The sequence below is a fragment of the Corvus hawaiiensis genome, chromosome 4 (assembly GCF_020740725.1).
Source record: "Corvus hawaiiensis isolate bCorHaw1 chromosome 4, bCorHaw1.pri.cur, whole genome shotgun sequence".
NCBI classification, from domain to species: domain Eukaryota; kingdom Metazoa; phylum Chordata; class Aves; order Passeriformes; family Corvidae; genus Corvus; species Corvus hawaiiensis.
This window is the reverse complement of record NC_063216.1, coordinates 76692544-76712197: the sequence shown is the minus strand read 5'-3', so window position 1 is coordinate 76712197 and position 19654 is coordinate 76692544. Positions and strand designations below refer to the sequence as shown.

Here is a 19654-nt window from a genome sequence, read left to right as displayed (position 1 = left end):
TTTTATTCTGTTTTATATGAAGCTTCTAGATCAGTGTGTCTTGATCCATGAGAGGGACTCTGCCCTGCTGTAGTAGTTGCCTGCCTTGGAAATTACTGGGAAGCTAAATACCTACTGCACAAACAGAGTTTCTCAGGTCCCAAAGAAAATCAGAATTTCATCCATCCTTTAACACTCCCAATTACGAGATGCTGACTTTGTTTGTAGCTTCAAAAGGTGGAGCAGTTGTGGGGAGGAGACTAAAAGGATCATGAGTAGTTTGGGTTTATGTACATTATGTTTTCTGATGGACAGGGACATATTTTTCCAATGCAACTGAAGTTGTTTAATAGCTGTTGCAGATCAAAGCAAAAATTAGTCTGTAAACCAATTTTTTTTTCAGACTCCCAACATCCCCTTTTCCCATCCCTTCCTGGCTGTGTTCAATACATGAAGCATTATGTTGTCCTCTAATTAGCTCTGTAATTTCCATGGTGTGTGCCAGCATCAGTGTTTGTTACTGAAGCACAGTGTCTGCTTTTATCCTCATGATGTGACTGTCCTGTCACAGAAGTCACGTGCACAAACTGAGTAGTAAAAAGGGTTCAGGAGTAAGGATCAGTAAATATTCCAAGCCATGCATGGTTGTGCAGATGTAATTGATTCCAGCACTGCCAGATGCTCACCAGTTGATCCAGATGATCCTTGCTCAGCATACAGTGAAGATCCCTCTCATCTCCTGGCTCTTCCAGTCCCTAGCACAGCTAAAAGGGCATTAATTAATCCCCAAAATCTTTATTTTTACCATAACCATGTGACTTCTCTGCATTTCATGAGAAGCTGAAGGGGAAATGCAAACATGCATTTAAATAAACCATTTTGTAAATTCCAGGTGCTGATCTCATGAGGGTATCTTGCATATGCCAGAGGAAGAACACGTTGTGTGAGGGAAAAACCTGCTTACAAATCTGTGCAAATTGAAAGGTAAATAATTTCTGTTTCCAGTACATTGATGGAATGAGATCTCTGCACTGGTTATTTTTCCTGCTGTGAAGTATGTAGTATATAAATGTATCTGGCATACATATTTGTCACTGTGCAGCAGCAGAATGTAGGAAGTGAATATCTTTAAAAAATACTGATTTCTGCTTCAGAGAATCATAGAATCACAGAATGGTTTGGGCTGGAAGGGACCTTCAAGACCATCTTGCTCCAACCCTCTGCCGTGTGATGGGACACCTTCCACGATCCCAGGTTGCTCGATGCCCCATCCAGCTTCTTTGCTTCTTCAGCATAACAAGGAAAGGTTCTAAAGTGTTTTGTTTCACTCTGAAAATATTTCTGGCTTGGGTTTCGGGTTTTTTTTGCAGTGTCATATGGGATGGGAGGAGTACGGACTATCTGTCTTTGACTGAAAGGTCCTCTGCAGTGTGTTTGTGAGGCGTGGGAATTGAGCTGGGGTTAAAACTTGAAGTGGTCTGATTGAACTTCCTATCTTTCTTAATTGTTATCGTCTTTCTGTGTGATAATTTTAACTTCACTTCCTCTTGGGTAATTGTGAAGAAGTCCGTGTTATATCCGGCAAAGAAAACACAGACTAATAAATGTTTTTGTGCGTTTATCGTTATTTTTTAAAGATACTTAAGAGCAGTTCTTTTCAGGCTACTTTTCATGCTTTGACAGACGAAGTGCCATGATGATGTGTGAAGCAGCACAAATTAATCCAGTGTGGAGATAAGCAGAGCAGCAGTGGCATGAGCCGGTGCCTGGTTTTGAGAGCTCACTTTGTAGGGACAGAAGTGGCTGTGATCCAGCTCATGGCACGAGGATACAAACAGCAGGTGTAGCTTTGGAGTGCTTGATGACGAGGGCATTTCTGCTCAGGGGTGGGATTAGAGCTGCTATTGAAACTTGTATAACAGCCATGGTGCCAGGGTGGTTGCTAAAAATGATGCTCATCTCTCTTATGTCCCAAAAGCTGTAAGTCAGAAGAACTATTTTAAGCTGAGGAAATATTTTGGGTTTTATTCTTAATGGTCATTGGTTTTTTTCCCAGACCCCAATGAGATGATTTTAAATGTGTAAGGCAGCAGTGGGAATGAAAATAAGTGTTTTTATAATGTAAGACATGGACAATCAATAGTGAGTTTTGTTGTGGGTGGCTGCTTCATTATCATACCCTCATTAACGTACCTCAGCAATCAACAGGAATCACATTTTTTTATTACAGCTGTTCTGTCCAGTTCCTAAAAGAAAGCATCAGCTGCTTTTTTCCAGCAAATGGTGGTGCATTTGGGAAAAAAACCCCACTATTTTCCTGCCTCTGCTGCCCCAAAGGTTGGTGTTTTGCAGAAGGAGCAGTCAGCTGCTATGGTGATGGGCGCAGGGTGGAAATGTGGACAGAAATAGAGGGAGGCTGAAGCCAGACTGTTCCTGCTTCCTTATGGTCTCAGTAGCCCTCTCCGAATTGGATAGTAACTGATTCCAAGGATTTCGCAGGTTATTTGTGGTTTTCTGCCTCAGATTCTCACAATTAGCACAAAATAATACTCGGGCAAAAAGGAGAGTGAGATTCTCAAATGGATAATGTTTGTACAGGATGCATGTAATTCCCTGCAGAGCAGCTTGTGCCCGTTGTGCTGGGATTTGGATGCTCAGAAATCTCCCTCCTCCCATCCAGACTGAAGTCAGTTTTTGGTAATGCATAATTCATATCCTGAAGCCTTTGTCACAAAAACATCTTACTGCCTTTCCCCCAGCTTGATAAGCCTGCTTTTGTATTTTTAGGATTTCCTTCCCTGCTAATCCCCAAAATCAGCCTGAAGAGATTTCAAAACAGAGTTCAGAGTAAATCTGAGACAACTTTTACGTCAAGGATGTTGTTCTGTGCAGCAGGTGATTCTCTGGCACCTGCTATTTATGGATTCTGCCTCCACAAAGAATTATTTCCCTGTGGCACCATTGCCACAGTCAGTGCAGAAGTGGACTGCAGCTTGAGGCATTTTACCAGGTTTGGATATACCTTAGGATACATCTCATAAGGTGTGCTTACACGTACACTTTGTTATGAAACAAAGACAGCAGGGTTTTTTTGGTGAATTTCAGAGCTCTAATCCAAAATTACTCTTTCCATAGGGACCATGATGCCTGGACTTCATGATGGACTTAGACACTAAAGTGGCACACCTCGATTGCCTGTTCTGACTGTAAATGCCATCACACAAGTACAGATTGTGAGGAGTCATAACATGGTTAAAAGTGTAAAACCTGGAGAAAGAGAAAATTTAGTCTCAAGTTGTGTTTTAATTCATCTCTTTGCAGAACAACACAGAGGGGACTAATTCAAACAGCTTCTGGTGTTTTTTTCTTCCAGATTCTGAGGACAAACCTGTCAGTAATGAATTGTTCCACGGATAAAGCTGTAAATGGTGGAGACTGTTTTTTCTCAGGTACAGCAGATCTGTGTCCTTCCTTAGTATCAGTTGTTGTAAATACCTTGTAGCCATCAGACCTTTCCTGCTCAAAGCTTTGAGGACCTCTGAAATTAAAAAGATAAATGCATGCTGTGCCTGCATAATGGGTAAATTGGATGTTTCACTAGTGGGAAATAATTGTCTTTATTTGAAGGCTGGTTTGCGTGTTCCAGAGGAATGTTCCCCAGATCTCTTTACTTCATAGCACTTCTCAGTGCAGCTAAAAAAAGCACAGGAAGGGATGTGAAATACTGTCATCGGTGTAGGAATCTTTTCAGTAATGGTTTGTCGTTATTTTCCTCCCAAACGACTCAAATGCTTTTTTTTTCTTAGTGTTTATATCAAGCCACCACAGACCTTCTGATGATACTAAATTCCAGCTGTGGAGGCTTTGATTGTTCCTTGCTCATTTTAAGATGACAGAATTGTTCAATGAGAGAAATTCAAATGGAAAAATCCAGCCAAAGAGGCCTGTGGGAAAAGTTGAACCTTGTATAAAAATCCAGTAAAACTTGAGTAAGAACCTCAGAGTTCAGTGTATTGATTTTCTTGTGAAAGTTGAAGAACTGTGTTTCCTTGTAAGCTGAAACTCATCTCAACTCCTCGTGACCAGCTGAGCAAGAGAGATGGGATTTGATGCTATCCAAGGTGTAATTCCACAGTTCATGTCTTTTGCTAGTGCCAGCTTAATCAGTTTCTGCCCACTCCCAGCCATTCATTTCCAGCTCAGCAGCAATGCAGTGCCACCTCTCCCCTGACTGTGTGGAAAACCAGATGACTGAAAATAACTCAGTCAAGAAAAGAAACGCTTCATTTTTTTCTTTGAATTAGAATCATTTGAATGAATTTCATGGCCCACAGGCAGTTGTATTGGTACTGCTGAAGGTGACAAGAAGTGCAGCATCAGAGGCAGCAGTGAGCACTGGAGGGTGTCCCAGTGCTGTGTGATCTTGCTGTCAACAAAAATCTGCTCTGGGACTGTATCCTGAGTGAAGGGCTTTCACTAGCCACAGGATTATTTATTGAACTGCTGCTTTTCATTTATTTTATTAAGGAAGATTAACATCTTCTTGTTAGGGCAGGTTTATTTTCTTTACTTGAGGAGATAAACCATCTCTGTGAGAAGTCAGTCAGCTTTGTGGACAGCCATGAATGTCAATAAAGCCTTGGCAAACACAGTAGGTATTTATTCAGCCTTGCAAATTAAAAACATTTTTCCTGCTTGTTTAGTGAAGGGAACAAAAAAAGACAAATTACAGAGCGGATGAGCTCTCTTGATAGTTGGAATTCATTAAGCTGGTGGTGAAAACGCTGGGGGATTGATGGTGCAGAAAAAGAAAAGATGAAGCAGCTTTTCCCCAATAGCTGTGGTTTAAGTTCAAGTTGAAAATGACCGAAAAAAAAGAAATCCCTTAAAGACATCTGTAACTGACTTCACAATCCCAGTTTCTATCTGGGTAGACAGTTCTTTCTCACTGCAGTTAGTATTAGTTGGTTTTTCAGTTGACACATAATTTCTCAGTGGCTCCTCCATCTCGGCCATGCCATGGGATGTCTGCAGCAGCTCATAAATGAGATCCATGGCCAGGCGTTAAGTAGGAAGTTCACACAGTCCCTTCCCATGGTACAGACAGAGCCTTTCTGCAGACTTGTCACTCTGTCATCTCGGCTCCACATTTTATTAAAAAAGGGATTAAAAAAGTTACAGTAAGTTGAGCAGTTTGTCAGATGTGATGTTCTCACAGGCCATTGTCTGCAGATTGCAGGCTGGCTCTGACTTTCAGATGGATCTTAAAGCTGTCCTAAGTACAGCTCTAACAAAATCCATTTACACGGCTTCTGTTATGGCAGGGCATGGAAAGGAAGCAGTGGGACTGATTTTTTAATGAATTTCCTGTACAGGATCATTAGTCCACCATGGAAGTCTTTCCAAGTCGCACCCAGTGCTTGTTCTGGCTGATGATCCCTGATTAATGGGATAAAGTGCCCCCACAGTTGTCTCTTGCAGTCACAGAAAGTTCTCGTGTTACTCCAATTGCAGGAATTCTGCAGGAATTCATCAGTGGAAGAGAAAGGGCTCCCTGGTAAGTGTTTCAAAGCCCCTAAACCACCTGTAAATCCCTAAAATTATTCAAAAGCAAAACAAAGACTTTGTAAACTTCATTCTTGCCATGCTTTAATTGCAGACAAAACTTTACTCATTCAAGTGATCCCATCAGTGTCAAATAAAAACATGAATTACGAAGCTTGTAAGATTAGAGCTTGAAGTCACTGACATGTCATTCCCGTAATTTTCTCTGGAGGATTACAGAACACTTAATTTGTAACTGGAGAAACCTAAGTGTAATCAGATGCTCTTCCATGTACAATTTTTATCTAAGTCACTGAATTCTGGGTTTGTTCTTCCCTGTTTCCCAGGTTCTTACTTGGAAATGTATAGACATTAACAACTCTGTTGTTCTTCTTCCCAGTTCAGCGAGGAAATTACCCTCAGCTCTTCCGATCTTTAAATCTGGGAAGGATGGAGCAGTCCAAGATTTGAAAATGTTTTAAAACTTCGAGCACCTAATTAGAAGGAGGCATCTTGGAGCAGCACAATAGCTCTCTATCTGCAGTTCATTTGGTTTTCCAATTTAGAAATGACAGTTTACAGCCCTGGTGCGAGCGTGTTTCTCATTAGCCTGTTCTAGAAACACACAGAGTTATTACAAGTTTTGAAAGATGCTTTCTTCAAAAGTGCAAATGATATTAAATGGCAGAATTTGCTCTCTGGATAGCCAGATGGAGATGCTGTGGTCTACAGCCGTCCTGAGGCTGGTGGTAAAGGCAGAGCCACGCACCTGGACCTTGGCTTCAAATCCGTGGATGTCATGGATACACAACTTCATGGAAGAGATGCTGCAGCAGGAATTAGCCTTGTCCAGGGGAGACACTTGCCACTGCTTTCCTTGTCTCACAGATGGATCTCAGGTTTCTTGGGCTTTTCTCATGAAGATTTTCTTGGAGAGGATTATGTTAGCTGTGCTGCTGACAGATTCCCATGTGAGAACTGTCCACACTGGTTTGATTTCCCTCCTTCAGCCATCTAGGAGTTGGATTCCTAGTCTGAGCTGGTTGGATTTGTTGTCCTTGCGGTAAATGAAGAGAGAGCTGCATCTTGGCAGGTGATGAAACTTGAGGAACAGATGTAATTAGTTGGGGGTTTTTTTTACGTGGTTTTCTGCCCCCTGAAGAGAAGGAGATTGAGAGATTTGCCTGTCATCAGGACTCCACAGATGGGTTCATCTTGCATGGTGGTTTAGGATCTGGAATGTCAGTTCTACTAAGGACTGGCTGAGGGTTGAAAAGGAGACTCAGGGAAGACCTTATTTACCTGAAGACCTACATTTACCTGAGACAAGGTTGTGATGAGGTGGGGAGCCTTTTCTCCCAGATAACAAGTGACAGGACAATGGCAAATAGCCTCGAGTCTCGGCAGAGGTTCGGGTTGGATATTAGGAAAAATTTCTTCACTGAAAGAGTGGTTTAAGCGTTGGAACAGGCTGAGGGCAGTGGTGGTGTCACCATGCCTGGAAGTGTTCAGAAAACAGCTGGATCTGGCACTTCATGATATGGTTTAGTGGGCATGGTGGTATTAAATCAAAGGTTGGACTCAGTGGTCTTGGAGGTCTTCTCCAACCTCAGTGGTTCTGTGGTTCTAATCAACTAAAATCAGCTTTCACAGGACTTCCAGAGGCAGGAACAGAGCACACCCAGGAGTAATAAACTGAAGGAGGGAAATAATAAAGATACTGCAGTCTTCTTGAAAACAGTGCAGCAAGGCAAAATTTTGGACTTCTGCATGGCTGAAGGAAAAAGAGTTTGGTTCTGCCTGCACTTCAAAGCAGCTTTATTTCACCCATTAATGTTCTGTGAGCCTGTGTGGAAGATTCCCAGGCAGCTGCGTGCTCGGGGTAGAGCCCGGGGACACGGGCACAGCTCCGTCCTGCTGCTTCCTGCCTGCTCTGCTCCACACAGGCACTTTCTGGACAGAAAAGCTGCACAATAAATCCAGTGCTGATGTGGCCTGGCATGGTGACAGCTCTTCCAGTAACTGCAGGAACTGCCCGCTTGCGGAGGCCCAGCCTGCTCCGATGGGTTGTTTCCCTTAAAACTCTGTTGTTCTACACCGGATGGGGCACGCGGTGTCTTTGTGCCTTCTCTGCCATGCAGGCACTTTGTGGTGCCTTCTGTGCCACTGCCCGGGGTGATTTGCTCTTTCCAAGAGACTGTCATGTACCTGAGTGCTTCCCAGAACATGTCAGCGAGAGTGGGGCTGTGCAAACACTCAGGACTTGCTCGACATCGCTCTGCAGATGGGCTTCGGGTCTGATGTTTGTTCTGCCAGCTGAGATGAGGAGCTGCAGAGAGGTTATGAAATGAAAAAAAAAAATCTGTTTGAAAGGGAGTAAATTGTCTAGAACGCACTTCAGTAGCAGATTTCTAGGAAAGAACCCTGTGTCAGACTTCTAAGAAGCAGTGCTGTCTCCAGGTGCCAAGTGCCAGGTCTGAATAGCCCGTAATCAATGCAGTCCTTAACGTTAGTTTTGGAGACAAACTTTTCCCCCAGTTTGCAAATCCCACCTCAGCCAGAGCTAGCTGACAGGTGGGCAGGTTTCCAGGCTTTCTGCGTGGCCTTTGGGATGAATATTCAGCTTTTAGGCACTGATATGTAGCGTGTGTCACACACTGGTCCTTGTGCTGCTGCTGTTGAAAGGAAGATTTGGTAACACCTTACATGTTCTGCTGTCACAAGAGGGAGTTTTGCAGCAGTGCTGCCCGTGCTGGTGTGTCTGGATGTAGTCGTGCTGTGGGCAGAGCTCAGCAGACAGACTGTGTTAATAGGAGACAGCAGCACAAGTAGGATGAAGGTCCTTCATTCCTTGTTAAAGCCTTGTACATGTTGTTCAAGCTTGACTAACAAAATTCCTCGGAGTGACACTGCTGCAAGCAATTCTCTTGCTGTTGGTAGCGCTGTAATAGAAAACAGAAGTGAACATTTGAGTGACTCAAACCAAAATCAAGGGTAAGAATAAGAAAAAAGCATCAACTGTTTAACAGGAAAAATAAAAACCCAACGTGGCTAGGTATTCTTCTGTGGCATTTCCAATTTATTGTTACAGGAATATCCTCTCAGCTAGACACAAGCTCCCTCAGGAAGCTGGTTTCATATGGTGGTTTAGATTTAACTATTCATTGTCTAGCACCATTTGAAATCAGTGTTCTTGGAGGAAGAATGCCGGCCTTCGTCAGGGAAATGGACCCTCGGGAGCCTCAGAGGAAAAGAAGAGAAAGATCTTCCTTGTGTGGTTGTGCCATTCCAATTAAGCTCCACCACCAAACAAAATCCCTCAGTGGGACTCTGGGGGTCTGTGACCCAGGTGATCCCTGGGAGAGCAATGTAAAGAGGGATTTCAAAGGCAGAAGTTCTGCTGTCAGCATATTTTAAGTGGTGAGCAGCAACTTCAGAACCCAAGAAGGTTTTGAGGCAGAAACAAGGCAAAAGAGTAAAATACAGAATTGCAACTCAATATTGAAGATGTTGATTTTAATGCCCCAACTAGTAAAAGCTATACAACTAGTCATACAGCATGGTGAGGGATAAGGTAGGGAACTACACGTGCTCTAAATTTTTAACTCAAAGCCTGTTTCCAGCCTTACCTAGATCCATTTTTCTTACCACTTCATCATGCTTGTAAATACTTTGTACATATATCATACAAGACACACTACAGAATTCGAAACAGGTAATTCTGCATTGGAGCCCTGGGAGTTCTGGATGCTGTTTGCATCCCTCCTGCGTGTCTGGCATTCTGTTGTGGCATGTTTGGCAGGTCAGAATATGTTATTTATTTTCTGTGACAAGGCTTTGCCAGCGTGCAGGTTGGTGGCCGGATGTGCGCATGGAAATAGCCAGCGACTGGGAGGATTGGACCACAGGTGGTTGGTCACATTGTCCAACTCTACTGAAATCTGGAGAAGTGTTTCAAGATTATATTTTTTGAAGTATTTTACTGTATTAAAAAATGTGTGTAGCTGATGGTTGATTTTGAAAATTCTCACTGTCTAAATCTTTGTTTTCTCACCAATGCTTTAATAAGAATATCAAGTATGTGGGGATTCTCCAATGTAAAATACTGTCCAGCACTTAACTCTTCATCCTTGCAGATCTCCGTAACCCCTTTAGAGGATGACTGATTTCTTTTGGTGTTCAGAGTCAATAATAATTCTAGCACCATTTGAAATCGGTTATAGTGATTGGGGAATTGCACCTCATGAATTTTTACACAAGAGGCTCCAGAGAGAAACTTTAATGGTATTATCGAGGACTGAAAACAGGGAAGTGTGTTACTTCAGTGAATAGAGTTGCTGAATTCAGAAATGCTGCAAGTTTAAACTTGTGGGAGGGGGAGAATTGTAAAGTGTATAACCCAAGGTCCTGGTTTAGGTTCTCTGTGTGAAGATGATCCTTGGAATGGTTTGGAAAGCTTTACAGTGCTGAGAGGGAAGATCAAGGGAGGTGGTTTTCCCAATGAGAATAACCAGTGTGGACTTGGGATCAAAGAAGAAGAACCGCTCCCTGTTGGTTTAATGATCCATCTGTGAGGTATGAGGAAATAAAAGGAGCAGCAGAAAACCTCCCGATTTGCAGTTCCCGTACTCCAGACGTACTGAAAGCAAGATCTCACGGAGGTTTTTCCTGCCAGCCTGAGAGCTTCTTGCATTTTTCTCTCCTACACTCCTTGCAGTGTAAGCCATAAAAAAGCCTGAGTCATCTCTCCAAGGATGTTTAATATATAAGAATTTCTCTGAAATTTCAGTTCTTCAGAGGCACAACTGACCGGAGGCAGAGTCAAAAGGTGGGTCGTGTCCCCAGTTCCAGCAGGATCTCGTTATCCATGAAGATAATCTCTGAAAATCATCCTTCAATCAGCTGGTCATTCTACATCCAGCTTTTTGGGAGTTAGTAACACCAGCCAACCTACAGCAGCACAGCACACACCAGCCTGCAGCAAGGCATCGCTGTAGCGGGGGATGTTTTCCAGGATGTCCTGGTGAATTCAGCAATGTACTGCTTTTCCCACTATTCATATGGGGAAACGGTAAGAGAGGGGTTTTGTGAACAAGTGGAGCAGCTTTTGAATATTCAGAGGAATTTCTAAGGTTGTGGCTGGTTGTTGGAAGCAAATTTACCTTTCTTCTATCTCCTCCAAATCTTTTAGGTGTATGAAAAGATATTGAAAGCTGGAGAAAGAATTTTGGCAAGGGCATGGAGTGACAGGACAAGGGGGAATGGCTTCAAACAGTGAGCAGGATTAGATTAGATGATAGGAGGAAATTCTTCCCTGTGAGGGTGATGAGGCCCTGGCGCAAGCTGCCCAGAGTAGTTGTGGCTGCCCCATCCCTGGAAGTGTCCAAGGTTGGACAGGGCTTGGAGCACCCTGGTCTAGTGGAAGGAGTCCCTGACCATAGCAGGGAGTTGGAATGAGGTAGTCTTTATTTCTAATTAAGATAATCACAAACCAAAAGGGACTTTGTGATCTCTTTCAAGTCTCTTGCTTCCATCCATTCATAAAATCCACCCTCATGCTCTGTCTCTTTTTAGATGGAGCTTTGAGAAGTGGCAAGTACTGTGTTTAGTACAAAAGACTGTAGGTTAAGCCCCTAAATTAATGCAACAAATTACTAAAATACGGAAAACATAGACTGGCTAGCACCATGGGGAGTTTGCAGTACAGTGCAGAGAGCTGCATGTTTTAGGGGGTTTGACAGATGTTCTTGTGGAGGTTAAAAGCTGTGCAGAATGAAGTGGTGTTGGAAGTGTGACTTGCAAGTAATCTCTGTGTTTTAAGTGCATCCACTGCCTAAGTAGCTCCCATGCAGACAGTTGCATAAATGTTTTCTTGTGGGAAGTCCCTGAAGGAGCAGATGTATCTGTTTGGAGATTTGCTGCTTGTGGTGTGCGTGTAGGATCGAAATGTCTGGACTTACAGGAAACTACAAAAACTAATCTTAAGGTTAGAACCAGTTACAAGGTGATGCAGAAATAAGTGAAGAAGGTTAATAACATTTTAATTCTGTCTTAAGTTCTTAAGATGTAGTGATTTCTTCTGTTTGCACCACATAGGAAAATGGAGCTGCCTAGTGCTTGGATCTCGTGGCAGTATTTTCAAATCTGAGCACTGCTGCTGGTGTGCCTGTGTGCCCACACAGAGGATTGTGTCCTGGTCATGCTGGATCTTCCTTACAGCAACAGGGAAAGAAAGGATGAAAAAAGGAAGAAAAATGCTTGATGAAAACAGAAGCATTTCAGTGTAAAATATATCTGAGGAAGAGGGAAGTGTATGTAATGAGTTTTTGGGTTTTTTTTAATTTATCCTCTTTGCTCTCAACCCTTGACCTTTTAAAGAAGTGAAGCTACTGGAAGACAGTCTTCCCTGTCACACAAATTTGGATGGAAAATGGTGCCTAGAAAACCTGCACCAGTCTCAAAGTGTCAATCAGGTACCACAGTGCATAACTTAAACTATTAGTTTGCAAGTCTGCTCCATCCTGTTAACAGACCCTGCAGCAATCACAAAATGCAGCGTGGGGGGGGGATTGTTTCCATGGCCAGAAAAGTTTGTCCTGTGGCCAGTGTTCTGGAAAGATGTTAAAATGAAATCAATGCTTGGACTAAGCCAAAAGCAGCACTAGAAGTCAACTGCTTCTCCCAAAAAATCCTTTCACTTCTGGATTAATACAAAATGTGCTGGATGGTGGGATGAGAGGGAGTGAAAGATGATGTCTATTGGGAAATTTTTAAAGGAAAAATATTTCAGAAGTGTCTTACAGTGTACATAATTTTTATTAGTGAGTCATGAAACCACTTCATTCTACTACATAAAGCCTAAACTTCAATTGCTGCAATTAATTTGTCTGAAATTTTTGTGATCTTGCATCACAATCTCAAAATGTTAGCCTTCTACATAAGTATGTTCTGTGAAATCCATCATATATTGGGAATCTGGGGGGAAAACATCCTGATCATGTTGAGTAGGGGCTTGGGCTGATGGTGAAAAACGACTTTGTTTTCACAGCAAATAAATTGAGGGTCAGAAGTATAATTTTCATTATCATTGATAAAATTTTCAACATTAATTGATGAAACATCCAGGCATAAGATGCTCATGGAGTGGAACAGTGAACAAGACAAAATTGTGATATTCTACAAGATGCTCCCTGATTTATTCCAGGCCAGTTTGAGACTTGCTAACCAAAAATAACCTGTTTGTGTGGGATTTGCTGTGTCCCTAGCACACATTTCCAGTGCCAGAATGGGCAGCAGAGGTACGAGGAGGATAAATTCGGGTATTGTGGCTTTCACTGTGGGCTGGTCAAGTCCTGCTGGGACCTTTACTATGTATGAAACAGCAGAGGCTTGTGCTGGCAGAGCTTTGCTGTGCAGTAAAACAGGCTGTTAGAGCTCACAGCAGTGTAAAGGTGCCAGGAGAGCAAATTCTTCCTTGTTTGGGTAATCTTAATGAAAATAGTGTCAGAATTTCTATCTGGTGAATCGGATCCAGTGAGGGCAGTGATGCAAACTCCAGTGAGACAACCTGAGTTAAGCTGCCTGCAACGAGAGGTTCTCACTTTCCAGGTGTCACTAAGACAGCTCTTCTCTCCTGGTTCCTGACAACAGTTCATCAAACTGCTGGGTTCTCTTCTCCAGGTGCTGCCAGGTGCATTTCCTCTGGGAACATGCAGAACTTCAGGGCTCCAAGCAGAAAAGCTGAACCAGCTGGCTGCTCCCACCTCTGCTGTTGAGCAGACAAGAGGATGTTCAGTGTGTACTGGTCAGTGTAATGGTTACAGACCCTGGGTTGGAAGATACTCTCATTCAGCTCCTTGAAATTGGAGGCAAAAAATGTTTTTCCTGGTGTCATTCTCACTCTACTTGATTTCCAGCAACTTTCCAAGAACAGTCCATGGAGAGATGAGTGGCTGCCTGCTCTGCTGCGTGGATTGCTGAGTATTTAAATTACCTTATATGCAGTTTCTGTCTGTGCTGCCTTCTCAGCATCACATCTGCCTCTCCCAGAGGATTCCTCTCTGGAGAACCTGCCGTGAAACCTGCAGATGATCTGTCTTCAGTCATGGAGCAGGTCCATAAAAACATTTTTTTCCTTGTCAGAGAAGTTTTTTTAATGGCCCCTTGTCATTAAAAGGAGAGGTGAGCCTTGGGATCACAAGGATTTGAGTATTTTGGTGCCAGTGAAATTCAGTCACAGAATGGTTTGGGTTGGAAGGGACCTTAAAGACCATCCAGTTCCATCCCTCTGCATGGGCAGGGACCTTCCACTATCCCAGGCTGCTCCAAGCCCCATCCAGCCTGGCCTTGGACACTTCCAGGGATCCAGGGACAGCCACAGCTTCTCTGATCAACCTGTGCTGGGGCCTCACCTCCCTCACAGGGAAGAACTATTCACATATTGCTACAAAGGAAAGGTTTTTTTGGTCTCTACTTTCCCAAAGCAATCAGCATGTCAAGCCCTGCACATATCTGGCTGGATTCCAGCCTGGAAAGCCTGACACTGACCCTCATTTGGAGCAGCACAGCCTGGGATGAAGTGGCTGGGAAGGGTCATCAAAGCGCTGTGTGGAGGAGCCGGCAGTGGTACAGTTTGCCAAGCAATGCATGGCAGAGTACAGACATGAAGAGGAATATAAGGCAACTCTTCTAGCTTCGTGGCTTCAAATATCGTGACTGTTTGTTCTTCTGTAACATTACTGCATAAAAACCCAGCGGGATTTATTTATGATTGATGATTTTACATGGAATATACTCCAGTGCCACCATGCGGATTAAATCCCAGAACAGACTGACAGCTGTAAAATCCACGAGCACAGGTGAGTGAGTTGGTCTGTTAATAGCCTCCAGAGGACCACAAAGTGATTTTCTCTGTTAAATTTTGCCATGATTTAATCTTCAGTCTTGCTTGTCCTTACTGTGGAACAGACTGGGAAGAGAATGGCTTGATAGTCTCCCAGATAGTTCATCATTACTAAAAATGCCTTGGGGTGGTGGGATTGCCTGCTGAAAGGTGCCACAAACCTTATAGATCCAAACCTGCTCAAAAAACACATCTGGGAAAACTTAAATTTCTCAGGAAATTCATGGGAATTATGAAGGATTTCCAGGCTTCCAAATAAGTTGTCATGCAAAGATTCTCCACTATGTTTCCAGAGTGAGAACTGAAATCACAACTTGAAGGAAAGAAATTCAGTGCAAGTAAATTTTCAGATTTCGCTATGCAAATCAAAATTCCAGTTGGAGAACTTGGGAGCGAAACAATGGTGTAAAAACCCCCACTTTTTAGTTGAGATTAGCCTGGAAATTTTAAGGCACTCATGAATAATTTATAAACCAGTCTTCCCACGGATGAGCAGCAGGGCGAGAGAGTGGCTACGTTTGTCACTGTATTGAGATGTTTCCTGGCAGTGGTGGAATTTTTATGGTGTTCTTGCTCATAATGGAGTTGTTGCTTAGCTTTTAATGTCCCAAATATAAACAGATCCGAGGAAGCGGATCGTTAAAAACGTTTAGAAAGGGCGAATGAAAAAGTGAAGTACTTGTGTGCTGCATTCCAAGCAAAGCCTATAAATCACCGGCGTTGGAATTCTCTGACAAGGAGAAAATGGTTTTATGGACTCACAGAAATGGCATCAGGAGGAATAGTCAAAAGAATAATTTTCTAAAATCATGGCAAAAGAGCAGAGGGAATAACCCAAGAGGTTTGAGAAGCTGTCCTGTGCTCTGTTTTCAGTTTTAACACTTTGGTTTAACAAATTCAAAATTTGATTGAAATCTGCTTTGCCATGTTCAGCTCCTCAATCTCTGAAGCCGTGGGACCAGTTGACTTCACTCCTTGGTGCTCCTGCATTAGCCAGGCTGGGAATGCTTAAATCCACACAGAGGTTTTATGTCTTAGAGTAACTCAGAAAAAAAAAAAGGGGGGTGGGGGGGAAGGCAGTTCTCATTTGGTTTTCAACCCGCAAAGCTGTTTTCTAAACTCAAACTTGGGTCTGCACTTCTTGAGCATTCAAGAGTCACTTCAGTGCCCCATCGCCGTGTCCTGGCAGGGAAGCTGGGGATCCCCTGGGATGCAGGGGTGGAGATACCACCCCCTGGAAGGCACTGGTGCAGGGGGATAGGTGAGGTGCTCCTTGGCTGCCCTGCCCCTGGCCGAGCCAGCGCAGCAGATGTGGGATGCTGCCTTGGCGCGGGCAGCAGCGGGAGCTGCGCGGTTCGGCTCGTCGGGAGAGGCCGTGGGTGGAGAGGAGCTGGCAGGGATCCCGGGAGCCGCTGGGAAGAGGCTGCGCGGGGGAGAGCGAGCTCACCACCCACCTCGGATGAAATCATGGAACGGGCAAGCGCTAGGGAAGGCTGGTGAGGAGAAAGAGACCTAAAGAAAGAGTGGGATGGGAGAGGAAGGATGCTGGACCAGTGAGGAGGGCAGTTCCTGTGCTGGTGGGTCCAAGGAGGATCTGATTCTCACAGGAGTCACTTGTAATAGCTCTGGAGCCCGAATAAGGGCAGGAATTTGTCACAGGAAGGTTTGCTCCAGCAGCGTAAAAAAGAACTTTGATAGCTAACCCCTTTGGTGGAAATTCATTAACGTGTTTGAATGGAGGAGTGATTGCTCCCAGACAGGCTGCTGCTTTCCCAGTCTAACCTCTAACTAAGCTTGGACCAAGGAAGATGCATTCCTAGAGCGAGGAGAAGGAGGAGATCTCTGGAGCTGGCTGGTTTATAACAGTGTTTTTAAGGGCTGCTGGCAGAGACTTCACAGTGCCACTTTCCTTAACCCAAGAAGTGGTTGCCTTGGTGTTCCCAGCTGGATGGGCACATTGTCTCATCCCTCCCCTGTGCAAACCAACAAGGAAAACATCCAGTGTGGCTTCCTGCTGCACTCTCAGACTGAACGTCACCCAGTGTGAACTCCTTGGATTTTTCCCCCTCCATATTACCTGATTTGTGATAAATTACACCACTCATGAGAGTAGCTGTTTCAATCCACTGAGACGATCTTCAGTGTCCTTGTTCTGCACCTGGATTTCTGTCCAAGCTGCCGCCTTGCAGCTCATCCTGCATCATTTCTGGAGAGCTCAGGTAGGTGAGGAGCCAGCGGAAGGAGTGGGTGTCCCTGGAGTGATCAGCACGAGGTTTTGTCCAGTGCACCCGCTGAAGACAGCCTGGATCTTCTGCTGGGTTTTGCTGGATCCTTTTTGCTCCTCGGAAACACAGTTCAGGACAAAACCATCACGGTCTGACTTTGAGGAATGGGATTCTCAGCACTTCTGTCTCTACTTTAGCAAGTCAAAAGTGATGTGTAAAACTCCTCTCCACCCCCCACCCCCCCACCCCCCCCCGCCCCATCAACTCCAGTGGGTGCAAAGTTGTAACTGTTTCAGGAAAGATACAGCCAAAAAAAAAAAAAAAAGAAAAAACATTTCCCTAGCTCATTTTCTTTTCTTTTCCCAGAAAACCAGATGGATGAATCATTACAACAGCAGCTATGACAGGGGACCAGACAACAGACTAGCCCAAAGCCCAGCCCAGTCGAGGCAAGATGAAAAACTGTCCAAGGATTTACCAACCCTCCCTCCCACATCTGTTTAAAGGAGCAAGACTCCAGAATCAGGGCACGTGGATTTTATCCTTCGTCTTGCATCCTGCATAGCAGCAAGAGCAGCCATTGCAGAGACCCAAGTGTAATAAAGCCAGTGGGATCCAGCAGTAAGGTCCAGTGAGATAACGTGATGGTGTGGTCGATGATGATCACCAAAGCAGAATCACAGAATGGTTTGGGTTGGAAGGGACCTTGAAGAGCCCTTAGTTTCAATTCTCTGCAACTGCAGGAACAGCTTCCACTATCCCAGAGTGCTCCAAGCCCTGTCCAGCCTTGGACACTTCCAGGGATCCAAGGGCAGCCACAGCTTCTCTGGGCAACCTGTGCCAGGGCCTCACCACCCTCACAGGGAACAATTCCTTCCCAATATCCCATCTAACCCTGCCCGCTGGCAATGGGAAGCCATTCCCACTTGTCTTGTCACTCCATGCCATTGTCCAAAGTCCCTCTCCAGCTCTCTTGGAGCCCCTTTAGGCACTGGAAGGGGCTCTCAGGTTTTTTTTTCCCCCAGCTGTCCCAGCCTGGCTCCAGAGCAGAGGGGCTGCATCCCTACGAGCATCTTTGTGGCCTCCTCCTGACTTACTCCAATGCATCCCTGTTTTTCCTTTGTTGTGAGCTCCAGGGCTGGAGGCAGCTCTGCAGGGGAGAGCTCACCTGAACGTAGCAGAGGGGCAAAATCCCCTCCCTAACCTGCTGCCCACACTTGTGATGCAGCCCAGGACTGGGGGGGTGTCTGGGCTGCCATCAGCCACTGCTGGGTCATGTTGAGCTTCTCATCCACCAGCACTCCCAAGTCCTGCTCCCCAGGGCTGTTCCCCATCCATTCTCTGTGCCTGTTCTTGGAATTGCCCAAGCACAATATCCATCTCTGTAGACCAGAGGAGAAGCCTCGAGGCTCTGTTTGTTTGTGCCAGGCTTTCCTCTGCAGGCAGAGTTACTTGTGAGATACGTAGACGTGCTCTTAATATAGCAGAGTCCTATGCATAAAACCCATCAAAATAACACCAGAAGTGACAAGGCTGAGAAAGCATTTAGAAGTTAAGAGATGCCTGCCTTCAGGCTGCCCACAGAACCCCTGTGGGCATGTGTGGTTCATCCTTAATTACATGACTGGGAGGTATTTTTTATTCCAGAGCACACTGCCCTGCTCCCCACACGCGATGCTGGTACTCACTTGCTGAAAAGCCATAGAGGGTTGGGGTTTTTTATTCCCTTCTTCATCCTCATCTCTGCAGCATCTGAGTGCTTTGGCTGGAGCAGTTGCTGTGATGGCATCTTTTTTTTTTTTCTTGGTGAGGCTCTACTGTGGTTTCTGCTTTACAAACAAAGAACAAGAGTACAGAGAAATGAAGGTCAAAGAATCTATTAATTTCAGGTGCCCAATTTGAAGTAGCCAGTACAAGATATTCAGGACTCTCTGTTCAAAGCGCAGATTCCTCTCATGCCTTTCTTTGTTTTCTTCCAACCCCCTGCTTTGTTCATTGCCCTCTTCCAACTTCTCCCTCTTGGGCACTGTAATTATGATTTTTAAATTCAAATGCTGCTCTTAGCTTTCGAGTGTTTTGATTGCTGACTGAAAAGCTGTAGCTGAGCTCCACTAGGCAGCAAATGTTCCCTTTCTCTGAAGGTAAACACCGAGTCAGGGAAGGTCACTGCAGGTAAAAAGCCACAGGTCTGGAAGAAAAGAACAGGACATCTTTCAAGCCGAAGTATTCATGAGCAATATGGAGATCTCTTCACCTCTCCTACCCTCTGCAGCTCCCATGAACCCCATCACAGACCACAGGCAGCACAAAGAAGCTGGATCTGGGATAGAAAAACCTGGGTGTTACCTCAGGTGCTCAGGGTTTGGGTCCATCGTTGCTTTAGCAGAGGCAGCTATGGAGGAATGGTGTTTGGGGAAGCAGAGCAGACCACGGGCGGAGTGGGAGGGCAGAGGAAAGCCAGCAGTACCGAGCGTGTGTTTGTTGTGTTGGGAATAGCTTGTACTTGTGGGACTTGGTTAAATGCCAGGAAAACCCTGAGGGTGAGGCTGCAGCGCTCCTCTTGAGATGTTCCAGCCCCTGGAGCCCTTGGGAACTGCCGTGCTGAACACTGTGTGCTCTCAGCTGCCCCAGGCACAGCCGGATCCATTCGCACAAGGACACGTGTCCTGGGCTCCCTCCAAGCTGGAGCTTTCAGCACATCCACCTTTTATTTCTGCTGCAGAGTCCTCTGGCCAGGCAGGTTTTGAGTGACCATGTCCCACATCTGGAAACACCCTCCAGCCTCAGCACCTTGCAGTTGGCTTTGGCAGAGGGAAGCAGTGGAGCAGTGAGGGGAGGATTTGTGAGGCTGCATTAGCTAATGGCTGGTGAATTTGCAAAGGATCTATCCCAAATGTAGGACAGGAGATGGGGAGATGAGCACAGCACCAGTGAGCTGAGACCTCATAAGGCCCCTGGGGTGTGGGTTTGAGTAGGAGGGAGCTGAGAAGGACTTGGGAGCAGG

At 44.9% G+C, this 19654-nt stretch overlaps 2 long non-coding RNA genes across 2 annotated transcripts in view; one reads left to right on the top strand and one right to left on the bottom strand.

Annotated features, from left to right (window-relative positions):
• Window positions 1–8643, top strand: part of LOC125325119 — a 118020-nt gene extending 109377 nt beyond the window's left edge. Inside the window, exons 5-9 of the long non-coding RNA XR_007203210.1 lie at window positions 872–963; window positions 1134–2676; window positions 2767–3428; window positions 5494–5536; window positions 5924–8643. This is a non-coding gene — a long non-coding RNA (uncharacterized LOC125325119). The remainder of the gene's footprint in view (window positions 1–871; window positions 964–1133; window positions 2677–2766; window positions 3429–5493; window positions 5537–5923) is intronic.
• Window positions 8644–13885: 5242 nt separating this feature from the next.
• LOC125325120 lies at window positions 13886–19106 on the bottom strand. The gene is made up of 3 exons (XR_007203211.1): window positions 18997–19106; window positions 18339–18838; window positions 13886–16766 (listed from the first exon to the last, which is right to left on the bottom strand). It is a non-coding gene; the product is annotated as an uncharacterized LOC125325120 (long non-coding RNA).
• Between the last annotated feature and the right edge of the window lie 548 nt (window positions 19107–19654).